The 14,687-nt window shown below is 35.6% G+C and overlaps 1 pseudogene; it reads right to left on the reverse strand.

Annotated features, from left to right (window-relative positions):
- Window positions 1-700: 700 nt before the first annotated feature.
- LOC135629263 (26S proteasome regulatory subunit 4 homolog) lies at window positions 701-12,524 on the reverse strand (annotated as a pseudogene).
- Between the last annotated feature and the right edge of the window lie 2,163 nt (window positions 12,525-14,687).

Consider the following 14,687-nt stretch of genomic DNA (forward strand, 5'->3'; position numbering starts at 1 on the left):
CATTTGCGTCCACGCCTACGCAGATGCAGAGCGACACCGCTTTGCATCTACGTCAACGCTGATGCAATTGCCAAGCGAAGAAAGAGCCACCAATGTAGATGCTGAGCAGCCCTTTAGCCACTCGACAATGCCAACGACGCCGACGCCGATGCCGACGCCGATGCCGATGCCAATGCAGAGGCACTCTTACCTCTCACCGCTACTCTCCTCATCCACAATAGCCACTCGCAACCCCAAACAATGCCACCATCCGCCACCACCGACGTCATCCACCATCGTCAACTAGAATGCTCAAATTACCTTTTTGTCTTTTGTTTTTGTATTTCCGTCGATAAAACAAACAACATTATGGTAAATAGACCTAAATGTTTATTTTCGTAATTATAGGGATGCCAATGAAACTTTTTAAAGCATAAGGACCGAGATGCTAAAGGTAGTTAAATACAAGGGGTATTCTGTAATTAGTTCTTTGATTTCTTAAAGCATATAAACACAACACATTTATATAAAAGGTATATGATTACAACTTGGGCATGAAGATGCACAATATTTCTCAAAAGAGTATTTATGTTGAACCATTTTTGTTATCCAATTTGCGATTATCAAGGTCCACAAACAAACATCTAAAAATAATATATTGAGAATCACGATAATCAAAAGCGACAAATGAGACAAACCTTCATGTTATGAGGCAAGCGAATTAATAGCTCACATATAGTCCCTTAGGCACCCCTTCCTTCTTCTTAAACGTCACCTTCTCCTTGGCCTTCTTGAAGTCTGCATGAGTTAGCTGAGCGTAAGATGATGTAGCTACAAATTACTTTGATATGTAACTGAGGGCACTTTGGGAATGCAAGATAAAGCAAATGGGTATTAGTTTAAACTCTCAATCCAATGCAGGTCAAATTCAACTAGCCAATCCAACCACTAAAGACGTGTAGTCCAACTCAAACTAGTCAAGTGAGAGTGTCTCTTCAAAGAAGACTAGTTAATGTTCCATTTGTTGGGTATGTCCCTACCATATCAGATTTGTCAAACTTAATATGCACCAAGCCAAGGAAAATATTCAAGTATTTGATGATCTTGTTTGAAAAACCTTTGATTAAAACAAACGTTTGAAAACCATCATAATCCATATCAACAATATTAGTTTTGAATTATTCGTATTTTTTCTTATCAACTATATGATCCAACATGTGCCCAAGAGCAAGAATTTTACTTATAAGCCAAACCATATTCTTGTACGTTGAACTGATCTTATTTAGTTTATATTTTACTTTTTAAGTTGAATTTTTCTTTATTTCATTATGTAGGGCCTTGAATGATTCTCTCCCAAATTGTCTCACTTCTCAAGGCTATGAAAGAGAATGGGGAAAAGAAAAACAAAGAACAGAGAATCAGAAATTAAGACGAGATCATGACATTTCCAAGAGCCAAGGCATCACCACATCACTTCTCTATACTAGAGATAAGCTGTAATAAGAAATGGGAACAAAATAGATAAGAAGTATCTTTCCTTTCCATTTTTTATTTTCGGAGGAAGAAGAGGATCTCTATTCTAGCAGCATGACAAACTGTTTCAGCGGTCAACCACTGTTAAGACACATTGGTGGAGGTTTAGAGCCTATGACAAACCTTAATTAGTCTGAGTAAGGACCTATATGGATCATATGGTTTAATACCAAATGGTGTTGTTTTTTTATTATCTTTTACTGATAATGTGTGAAAAAGGTTGGAATATTGCCCGATAAACTAGTGAGATACCAATGCAACAAGGTGTCAAGACCAGAAGTCGACCGAGCTTCTAAACCTGGTTGTAGACCTTTAGACTTGAAAACATGAAGCATAGACTTGAGTGTTCAAAGATCACCAAAAATGTCACTTGAACAAATTTCCAATATGCTTTTGTAAGTAAATCTCCCTCAACATGTAAATAACTTTATTACATCCAGCCCAAAGAATGATCGTTTCCGGTTCTTTATTCTACTTCTTATAACAAGTTTTATCCAAAGCAATGATACACTAATAAAGATTGATGCAAAATTTAGCTTCCTAAAATGGTCATGATCCTCTTGCCCCAAGAAAGAGAAGTAATAAGAACTTGAATCATCAAGGAACCCCCATTCGGGTAAATTAGTGGCTTTATAAAATACATACCAGAAACTATAACTGGGGTCAGAAGAAGTCATCTGGACAATACAGCTTTATAATATGAATCTGAAAAGCAATCTAATGGAGAACGTAGACTAAATACAGCTTACATGAACCATCACATTTAAATTATAAAGAAATGAGTTACCTTTATAGAATAGGAGAGGTAATATGAAAAGTTCTCCTGTCTTTTAGTGGTTAACTTTTTAAGTGAGCAATTTCTGAACATTTAATGGAACATAGGAAAAATTCATAAAATCCCTAGGGTATGGACAACTGGCATTCAAAAGTCAATATCCATTTAAAAAAGCATGTATACATCCCAAACAAAAGGTATATAAGACCACAATAACAATTGCTGATAATATTAGTGTAATAACAAAAGCTTTATCTAACAATGACCTTCTATATAAAAGAATACAATTTTACATGTAAATATGTGACACACCTTCATCCTACGCTCTCTTAAAGCAAGCAAGCCAGATTCAGTACAGATTGTCTTGATATCAGCTCTAGAGAACTCGTCCTTTGTCATGACAAATTCTTCCAGGTTGACATTATTGGCCAGCGTCATTCTAGAGGTATGTATCTAAAGAAATTAACATGAAAATAAGAATTTAGCAAGAACCTGCAAAGTGTACAAAAACATGCACCGGTGTTCTATAAGTATCCTATATTTGTTCATGAAACATAACAAACCTGAAAAATACGATGTTTAATGTCTGGCAGCGGGAATTCAATCTTCCTATCAATACGACCAGGCCGAAGCAAGGCTGGATCAAGGCTTTTCAATTCTGTTGGTTGCAAGACCTTAACATCCCCCCGTGAGTCCAAACCATCTAACTAGTTCAGCAATTCCAACATGGTTCTCTGTATTTCACGCTCACCACCAGAATGAGCATCATATCTAAAATTGGTCAGATAGAATAGTCTGATAATTTTATTTCTCATCGACAGACCTTTTGGTGCCAACTGCTTCTATCTCATCAATAAAGACTATCGAAGGAGAAGGTTCATCTGCCACTCTAAACAGTTCTCTAACAAGTTTTGGGCCATCACCCAAATATTTTTGAATCAACTCACTTCCAAAAACATGCAAGAAAGTTGCTTAAGTTGAGTTAGCCACAGCCTGAAATTAAGCATTCATAAATAGTACAAAAATTAGGACTTTGCAATAACCAATGCAGATACCACAGCATTCAGATCACCATGCAACACAAATTGGATGGCAAAAACCTTTTAGGTCGCAAACCCACAAGAGAAAGATAATTCCAATTCTTAAGTGAAACTCAGTTAAGCTTTTTTTTTTTAATTGGCCACCACCATCTAGATTGTAAATTTGTAATAATAGAAGGTCAATTTTTTTTAAAAAAAGACATCCATTGGTAAAGAAGTGCACAGGCAATAAAAATATCCTTTCTCATTTCTCTTCTCTATTTACTTATAATAAATGCTGGTAGATATACTAATGTGTGGGGCAACGTTGTAAAGTCCATGTTATGGAAATTCACATGCTACACTCTCACCTTGGCAAGTAAAGTTTTCCCAGTTCCAGGCTCCCCATATGGTATAACTCCCTTGGGAAGCCTAATTCCAATATCTTCATACAGCTCAGAATGAGTAAGAGGAATTTCAACAGCTTCTTTAATTTATTGAATTTGTACATCTAAGCCACCAATATCAGCATAAGATTCCAAAGGAGCTTTTTCAACTTTCATGACAGAAACCATAGGATCAAGTTCATCCTGAAGAAGCCCAACAACAGACAAGATCTGCAAAATACATTTTAATCTAATCACCCATTTATCCACTCAATAACAACATATCCTGATATAATATTTCAGAATTTAACAATTATGTGAACAAAAGCCACCAAGTAAGAAGCATATCATTATGTATCATGTCATGTGAAGATGCATAAAAGGTAAGGATTAGAAACATCTAAAGCACAGGCTAAAATAAAAAGGACAAAGACCAATAATTATTTTACACTTCAGTTGAATAAGATACAGGTACATAATAATTCTGCAAAATCTTCTGGATTGGAAAAATCCAGAGTTAGATGTAGCTTGACCGGTTTCTTCACCCACACCTATAAACAAGTCAAGTTGTATATTGATTCAACCAATAAAAATATTCCAGCCCATTCAGTGTAGGTTACACTGCAGAGGAGACAAAATAAGTGTCAACCAACTGTAAGAAAGCTTTTCAAGAAAACTATATTTCAATCTCTGCAGCTGTCTCTTCAATAAGGATTGGACCGAACACTTGTTTTTACTCCTAGGAGAAGTCCAAAACAAGAGGTAGACAAGCTAAATAAGACATTTCTCCTTTATTTTCAAGAAATGTTTTGAGTCACTTCGAAAATATTCAAATAAGAGAAGAAGGAAAAAACAACAGAAAACAAAAGGAAGAGGTGGAGGTGGAGGTGGAGATGGAGGCAAGACATACAGGAGTGGGCAACCCAAATTTCTTCTCACATTTAGAATTTCTACGATTGTTGAAAGCAAGTACACAACCCATCTATTAAGAAGCTAATGAGGCCACCATTTGAATAATATCCAATTATTCAAACATATAGATAAAAAATGAACCCAAACTGTCACTTTATCAAAGACTTTGACTAACTCACAGAATTAAATAACCACTGAAAATAAATGAAACAATCTTAAAGGATTAGAATTCAAATCAAACAGAGTAGATAATATAATTTGTAAAAACAAAATCAATGCTCTAGCTACCCAACATAGGTTTCCTAGATTGAGTGACTCAACACACAAACATTTAGATACATTCAAAAGAAACAAAGTTCCTAAGAAGAAAAGAACATGATGATTCTTAAGCAGGCATATGCAACAGAACTTGGATCTCCTACAGTCCAGCCCATGAATCTAATATATTACCATGTATCCTAGCAAAATGGGACTCAATTTACCTTCTAGACTTCAATTCTTTTGTTATATTCTTAACTTTTGGACATTTAAGATACCCCCGGCCATAGAAATTATGTTGGCAAACGTATGATGCCCACAAAGGCTTCATAATGCAAGAAATTCTCTCCCATAAAAATTGACCACAAATCACTCGAACCCCAGATCTTCAGCTAACCAAGTTCATCGAGCCTAAATACCAGTGATCTATGCAAATGCACATAATATTGCAAGTTATTTTCTATAGAAAACTAGCAAATTAGGTATATCAAGAAAACCACATCAAATTTGCACCCTAAACACTAAAAATCTTCACCAATCCGAGATCATGCGACCAAACCATAATCATTAAACCAGCAAAACTGACCTTATTGGGCATAAGAATGGCAAAGTCCAGTTCTAGTTGATCCTTGTCGACAAAAGACGGGATCCTAACGTAGTACTCGAACTTTTTGTCCTTTTTGTCACTATCGTGCTTCCTATCGCCGAGGCACCACTAGTTTCCCATGCCTCCGGGGGTTCCCTAGCCCATGGATCCTAGGGTTTCGAGGAGTACCACCATGAGAGCTCGAGATCGAGAGTAAGGCTTGGGGATTTGGCTTTGGAAAAGAGGCGGAAAAAGAGAAGCCGATCTCAGTTTTCATTTGCCTTCAAAGTGACACAAAATTACAAATACACCCCTCTAAATATAGTTATTATCCTTCTAATTTTAAGGTACCCTCCAATCACCATCTATTTAATTCTTAAGATTCTAACTTACATCAACATTCTATATTATATGACAATAATGCTTAAAAAATTAAATTTTATTTTAAATATATTTAAGTTACATTTAACTCTTAAAATTATAATTTACATCAATCTTATCTGATTGGAATACTTTAAAAATTAGTTTTATTTTAAATATATTTAAGTAATATTATATATGGGATTAGGCATGACTGCAATAGAAGAATAAACTAAAAAAATTATATAAAATATTCAAAAAACAACCAAGTCAATGTGAATGATATAAAAATAGACCAGACATAAAAAGAATTCATCAATCCTAATAGTTGAGGCATTACGACTTATTAGAAATACCGTGGAAGAGATAACACATGATTCCAATTATTAGGGATGCCTTATGAAAAATTTGTATTAAAATAATAAAACACATATGTTATATTAAAATTTAATTATTTTCATTCAAATATAATATAGCCAATTATTTAGAGCAAGACTTAAATTCTTAACTTTAATAATCAGGATGTTTTTTTTTCTCTATTTAATGATTCACCACATTACTCCATTACGGTAAATAAAACTCATTTGACACTTACTATGTGGAATAATATGATTGCAATCAAAGCTAGATTTTAGAAGGGATTCCATCCAAAATATATAAAATTAATAAATAAATACACAGTTAATCTTACAAGAAACAAGCAAGCAAGTATTCAGAGCATAAATACAATTAGTGTTTCTCATCATGATGAGATGGGCAAAATAGCATTAAATTTTCATACTCCTTTCTGCTTCTGTTAATCACATCACATCTTTAAGAAACAGAATCGGTCAATCTAATCTCTTTATAACATTAGCTTAGCAATCTTTTGACGAAATTAAGATACTTGTTTTTCAGCCATTAAAAATGGACACAGAAGCAGAAATTAATAAATAAATAGTTAATCTTACAATAAACAAGCAAGCAAGTATTCAGAGCATAAATACAATTAGTGTTTCTCATCATGATGAGATGGGCAAAATAGCATTAAATTTTCATACTCCTTTCTGCTTCTGTTAATCACATCACATCTTTAAGAAACAGAATCAGTCAATCTAATCTCTTTATAACATTAGCTTAGCAATCTTTTGACGAAATTAAGATACTTGTTTTTCAGCCATTAACAATGGACACAGAAGCAGAAAAAAGAATTCTGTAACAATGGACAATGTCAAAATGGCCTATCGAATTACGTAAAACAAATAAAAGAAATAGTTTGTATCGATACTTACCAGCAAAGCAGCAGCAGCATCAATGGAGTGATTCAAACATAAAGACCATTCTTGGCTTGTTTGAAATATACAGCTCTAGGATCACCATCCATGCAATTTCATAAATTTTGGTCCTTTGTTTGCATAACATTAATCAAGTTTTAGTCACTTCGCCATGAATGGTTGTTTAAGAGATATCAGGTGATTTTGTTTATGGGGGTCAAAACACAAATAGAGGATGCAGTATTTAGAAAAGAAAAAAAAGGAAGTCTCAAATAAAAGTAAACCTTGCATTTCTTCGGCAATTATCTTTGTGAAAATTAAGTGTTGGTTGCTGAGACAATGGATCTTTTGTTCTACATACTAAGAAAGAAATGGTTCCAGACATGTTCACATACCTCATCAAGTCTTGGGTGAGGATGCTTAGGAAGCACATCTAACACCTCTTTGTCCACAATGCACTTGCCATGAATTTCTTTATAAAGGTCTATGCATAATCTCACCAAATCTTTCTTTCTGAACGCAAGCTTGATAAGGCAACATCACTCCTCGAAGCCACTTCTAGAAAACCAGAGCTTTGTTCACAATGTACATGCCAAGAAAATTAATGCATTATTGTGGTGCTTATCAGCTTGTGAAATATCTCTCGATAGTACCTATACACTGAGGCTAGCAATTCATACCAATATCTGATTTTTCTATTACAACTAGCATCATGAACCGGTTGACTTCTATTTCCTTGTGATGACCTCAAAGAATTCACAGCAACCTTAAGGAACATTTTCTGATGAAGTAATGTACTTCCTAATCTGACAAGTAAGAATAATTATGTCATCATAATTCATTGAGCTTTCAAGTATTTTTTCCCCTGTAGTTCTAATGGTGAAGCAAACTTCCGTACATAGAAAACCTGGCTGTCAACAAATCATGCATACATCAGAATCATCTGAGAGAAAATGCAGCATAAAAACCTCCAGTTGTCTTCTTCTGTTTTTATCATCCTTCCTGAACAAGATAACATTGGGATACTATTCCTTTTACCTGTGTTGGATGCTGTCCTTGATCATCCCAGCTTTTATAAAAAAGAATATTGGCTGTTGAAGCTGCCATCTAGCAACTCCACTTTTGAAATGTTTTAAAACAATTATATCTGTGTAACCTTCAACTGTAGTTATATCTGCAAATCATGCTTTCCACTCGTTAAGTCTTCCTTATACAATTATGGACACCACAAAATTATCCATAATTAAGATCATACCTTTAGGAGTTTCTCTTCGTGGCTGAAGAAAATTCACGTGCTTCTTCTGTAATAAAAAACTTCTCCTCCGAACCTTTTTATAGCTGGCTCAAAGGAAAGTCTGGTTGATGTTGATGGCACAAACAGAGCTACCATAAGATACCCCTCCAGCATTTTGCTTCTCAATGAATTCTTCTCAATCTTTTCCATCTCAATTGCTATTTCAAATATTCCATTCAAAATATCTGGAACAAACTGTTGAGATTCACTGACATCATCAAGCTAGAACTTGTTGCCACATGAAGCTGAAAACTTCTAAGAATCAAATAAATAGCACTAGCTGCCACTCATGGGTAAATCTAAAAATGGCCTCCTTCAGGGTGTCTTGTCAAAGATGATGGTTTGCATAGTAGATTGGTGGAGACAGGATGTGCTCTGAGAAAGAGCAAGTTCTCAACACTGCTAGTTGAATGAGAAAAGATAGATGCTTGATGGCATCTCGTTGAGCGATCGCTTGAAGTCAGCAAATCCTTCTGCATTACAAGACCTGATGGAGTGAACAAAGCCATTGCAGATTAAGAGGCAACTAAAACAACGCAAAATCATTTCTTCAGACAAATTTGAGGAGTATAAGAAAAATTAAGTGACAAAAAGAATGTATTATACAAAAACTATATCATAATAGAAATCAGAAGTTAATTAAAGGGGAAGAACAGAACAAACATAGATTAACTACAAGCACAGAACTAATGTGAGAACTAATTAACATGAAACCAACATCCTAAACAGTGTTAATTTTTCATTCATTTTGATAGTTAGAGGAGAAAGAAAAAGAATTGGTGGTAACATGAACAACAATATATATAAATGAGATACGAGAAATTCATCATTTTAGTTATGCAAATCATTTGTTTGTACAAGGAACTTTTTCTACTGTAAGTATTAAAAGGATTTGTGGTGAGTCATGCTTGGGCCACGACAGCACGGCCAGGGGAGTGTTGCATGTTAGGGACAGTTGAAGTTGAGGCCATCATCTTTCCCTTTTTTTTCCACTCTTTCTTATAACTCCAATAATCTCAATTAATCACAAGTAAAACAGTAATAGTAGATTGGCCAAGTTTGATTCATGAGAGTCAATCTGAACTGAAATATTACCTTTTTTCAAGTTTTTGTTAATGAAATTAGATTTGGAAGGTCAATGGTTTAATTGATAACTTTTTGCTTATTTTTTATATTATGTCATATTCCAGTGTGATCCTCTGATCGCTCTCAAACACTCATTGAACAAAAAATCCCAAAATATAATTCCCTTTTTGTAGATGTAAGTTTTTGATTTCTTAATTTTATTTAAAAAGTTTAAATTATGTTTCTATTTATTTGGGAAATTGCATGCAGATTTTTGCAATGTTGATGGTTTTTTTGTATGAGCCCTTCTAAATTTGAAATACAAATACTTAACACATATATGTTATTGTAGTTAATCTCATTAACTAAATTTAATTACTACTACCAATTCTAGATGCCAAAAATTAGCAACCATGAAAAGCCTAAATTGAAAATGATACTAGTCAAACTACAGGAAATGCAAACATGATGTTACGACAAAAGTTATAGTTCAAAGTAAAAGCCAGCATAAACATTCAAAATAGTGATCTTTGGTAATTGAATATGAAAAAGACATACCAGCATTTAGACACGGTATTCAGAACCGAAAAGAAATAAACCATATGATCAGAGTGAAATAGGATAAATAAGCTCTTTAATGTCTCTATAAACTTGATATTTTGAACTAATGTTTAAGAAATAGTTTAGTGCATCTCAATTGCAACACATAAGCTTCATTGTTACTCAAGATATGCAAACAAATCTCTTCATATTATAAATAGAAGATCCAAGACCTCAAAAGGTTGGCCTCAGTTACCTCTACCATGTAAAGATCTTTGGAGACCATGTTGAGCCAATTTTCTCTGCTCCAGACATCACTCTTCATTAGCAACCAACGCTCAGCAAAATTATACTTGTTCTGATAAGGGAGAGATTGAAAACCTATCATTGGCAAACACCAACGACAGTAGAACAGTTTGTTTATTTATATCCCCGGGACATTTTTCAAGTTTATCACATAAACCCAGTTACACTCCTCTGGAATTCTTATAGTATAGAACGGAAATGAGATAGTACACTTAATTATAACTTGGTTTCATAGAATGCATAGCCTCAGTTTTGCCTTAGCTTAAAGAAACTCATCAATTTATCTGCCATAAGCAATATGAATGAAGAAATTATAGTGCGAGTCTGCTTTATGCATCTTATTAGTGCACTTATAAGGATATTATGTATGAATGAGTTCTTCATCCACCCTTCTGGTCTTAAAGTTCCTAAATATTATGTCGATCTATATTTAAATGAATTTTGCAACTGTTGAATACCACCAAAATTAGAAACTGAGAGTCTTGATGATGAGATGCATCAGTCAATGGTCAGTCCAAACCACTGGAAAAATGATCCTTAACAAAGAGCATTTTTAGATTTCACTGATTCATATTGCTACAGATAATTCAAATAAGCTTTCCATTTTCCCATGGTCTCATTTTTCACATCAATATTATAGGACTTCACCACCATTAATCCTTTTCATTAAACTATAAGTCAATGTTCAGCACTCGAATGATAATACTTAATTAATTGGCAAGTTCAGCCAGAGAAATAAAGCATATGTTTGGTTCCCTTATCCATTAGCATGGGCAATATTATATCGAGAAATAATTTGGCAATGTTCATTGAGTTAATGTTGTTAAGGCTGACTACGAGACATGATGTCCAATAGAAAAAATGGGGACACGGTGGATGTATTAGTATAATGGAACAATCATGAATTAGGTGCCAAAATTGAATAATCATGAATAAAAGCCTAAACTGAAAATGATACTTGTTAAACTACAGTAAATGCCAAGATAATGTAAGACAATGTAGGTTATAGTTCAGAGTAAAGGCAAGCATAAACATTTAAAAACAGCTAACTTGGTAGATGAATATGCCTGCCAAAGACATACCTGCACTCGAGGCAAAAGTGATTGTGATAGGACTGCAGACAGCATACTTAAAACCCCAAAAATAAACAATTAAAACATATGATCAAAGCAAAGTAGGATAATTCATCTCTTATAAATGTACTTATAAGGAGATGAACAATTGAGAGTTCCTCTATGACCCATTGAAACACAAGATGGCACTGATTGAGAAAGGATAAAATATGAAAGCAGTTCTTAACTCGCTAGTGTTAGATCATTGGCTAAAAGCCTAAAATTGGATACTGCTGTCAAGTCGGAAAGACAAAATGCATAAGAAAATCTTATTATTTCTTGAGCTAATCTAAATGTAAAGAAGTACTGAGAGGTAAACAAGTATGAAACAATGGTGTATGCAAGTCATCTATTTGGCACTCTGGTTGCTGAATAGATGTTACCAGTAAAATTTTGCACGATTTTTGTTTAAAAAGAAGCTGATTTTATTGCTCGTGGAATCAGAGGACAGATTTTGACTGTGTATCCAACTTCGCAATAAAAAGAAAAAAAATACCCATTTTCCTTGTAGCTGAAGAAGTTATCGCAGATGTTGCTGGTCTACTCTTGTTGCATCAGGTGCAGCAACTCAGCGAAGGAGGCCTCATCGTTCCCGTAGAAGGTATCGGGCATACTCAGGAGCTCGTGAATCCTCATGGCAGTGGGGTCGGAGGCATCGTCGACGATCGCCGCCGCGAGAGGAGGAGGAGGAGGAAGAGGATCTTGAAGCCCTAGGATGTGATGGGAGCTCGAGCACTCCGGTTCCTCCGGTAACTTAGTTCCGCTATTTCTCAGGGCCAGGATCTCTGGTTCCAGCAGGGACCTCACGATGGTCCAAAGCGCCCCCTGGTCGTCCCACGCCTGGTCGACGGCAACCTCCTCCGGGGGCTTGATTTTCGGCGTTTTATTGATGCCGGGACCGGCGCCGTCGCCGTACTTAGGGAGGCGGCGGATAATGCGGACCACCTCTTTCCGGTCCTGAGGCCAGGTGAGGAGGTCGGGGACGGCGCCGGGAGGTGCATCATGTGGAGCGAAGGAGATGGCGGCGACGTCGGTGGCGGTGAGGGTGGAGAGCTCATAGGCCTTCTTGAGGAAGCAGGCCCTCCTCTTCTTGAACGCGGTGCGCCGTGCCCTAGGGTCGGCGATGAACTTCACCGGCCGCTTCATCTTCGCCCGAAGAGAGACAGAGAGAGAGGAGGGCACGGCGGAGGATTGACCAAGGACGGCGAAGCCAAACACGAAGAGAGGGAGAGAGATCGAAGGAGGAAGAGAAGAGAGAGCGAGAGCGGGAGTGGGATGGGGGTGGAGACTGAGGATATATGTATATATAGGCCGCGTTAAGTTCAACTGGAATCGGATCTTCTAGTGAAGCGGGTCCGAAGCATGTGCGATGCGACATCCACTCGAAACGGATCCGAAACATGTTGGATTCACGTGCTGAGTAGTCGTACGGGAGAGAAAAAAGGTTGCGGTGTGCTTATTCATTACAAACACAATAAAATGCTGTCTTCAGTATTTAGCCAAAAAATGATCTCTATAATGATTTAATAATTAGCATAAAATGTTTTCAGAATTCTCACCAATAATATATATACATATATATATATATATATATGTATATAAGTTTTAAAGCAAAGGAGTAGAAGATAATCTCTCTCTCTCTCTCTAAACATCACGGGCAACTAATTTTGATATCAATTATCCTGTGAAAGAGCTGAGTAAGCCATGAAGTTGTTCTTCCTCCTCACAATAGATAGGCTTTTATTATTTGAAATATTATTATATCATTTCTATGTATAATTTAGAAATTATATCAGATTTTAATGAGATTTAGAACATTACATTTGATTTATACATCATAACATTACAAGTATGTTGTACATATTAACATCCATTAGATAATAATTGTCATTCAATATGTTCACAATATACCATATAGCATGTGTTTGAGATCAGATCTTAGAAGTTCAGAACTTTAAGTTGTTCTCTATTGTTTAAGTTTTTTTAATGACATTTTTTATGAAACTGCTAACCAAATTATTCATTTCTTTTTGTGCTTCTGTTTTCTTTCAAAATAAAGAATAAGAGATTTTCCATAAAGACTTCACAAAGAAAGTGTTTTATAATGTCTCTCACTCTCTCTCTCTCTCTACAAAAGAATTGAGCACTCTATAAAGTAAAATGGACTAACAAAATTTTGCTGCTCAAGAGATCAAATAACCAGGAAAACACAAAACAGAGAGAAGGCCAGTACTGGGTGGAGTGCACCATCAAATAAAGTAGTATCCACCTCATCCTTACTTAGTGAGAAACATAGATTCAAATCATCCCAATTGCCTCCAACAATCGTCTGCTGCTACATGGTGGAGTTTGGTGTCAAAATGAGGTGGCTTGAGTTCAAGAATTGGAGGGATTTCATGGAGCAAATGACTCAACAATGTGATGTCAGGAGGCACAACCAGACCAAACAATGGTGTTCATGCTGATGTGTCTCGTATGAGGGTGTAATTAGAGAACTGCATCTGGTTGTGAAGAGCTTCAGGATAAAATTTCCTAGCAAACAAGTAGCAAAGTCTCTTCATTCCATTCCACAAACAAAGTTTCACAGTCACCACTTTCTGCAAAATAAATAAATAAATACATGATTGATTTAAACAAAAAAGAACTCAATACTACTGTTGAGGTTGGTCTTTGATTATAAAACACTGGAAGGACAGTTAAATAGCAGATTTGGTGTACTCAAGTTTGAGCGATTAGTTTCTCTTCCAGATTGTGTTGCGATGGCATTAAACAATTATTTAATAGCTTCAACAGAAACAGTATTCGGAACACTGCATAGTCGATCACCTGGAAATAGTCTTTGCTTGAAGTGTGAGCAATTATACTTGAAGGCAGAATGAATATGGTGAATTAAGGGAGACAGAAAACTACTCAACAAGATAGATCAATAAAGAGAGACCAAAACACTTGTGTAAAGATTTGTCAAATAACCAAACGGAATAAGGCCGGCAAAAACAAAGACTAGTGGTCTAAAACTCAATGGAATTAGCACGACCTACAAGTTTCAACATGAATAAACTGATTTATCTTTTTGATGTCTAAAACTTGCTTAATATCAGACATGAAACGGTTTAGACAATAATATCTTGAAGGTTAGTGGTCCACAGTGACAATAACAAATACCTGAGACCATTTGTTCATGCGGCAATTAAATATTCCGAGAAAAACTGTGAGTGAATCAGTGATCCTTCTTTATGCTTTAGCCAAAACCCAAAAGATCAATAGTTCAACTTAGTCAGCATGAATCCTGACCCTTTCTGGAAATGTCAT

The sequence above is a fragment of the Musa acuminata genome, chromosome BXJ3-1 (genome assembly GCF_036884655.1).
Source record: "Musa acuminata AAA Group cultivar baxijiao chromosome BXJ3-1, Cavendish_Baxijiao_AAA, whole genome shotgun sequence".
NCBI classification, from domain to species: domain Eukaryota; kingdom Viridiplantae; phylum Streptophyta; class Magnoliopsida; order Zingiberales; family Musaceae; genus Musa; species Musa acuminata.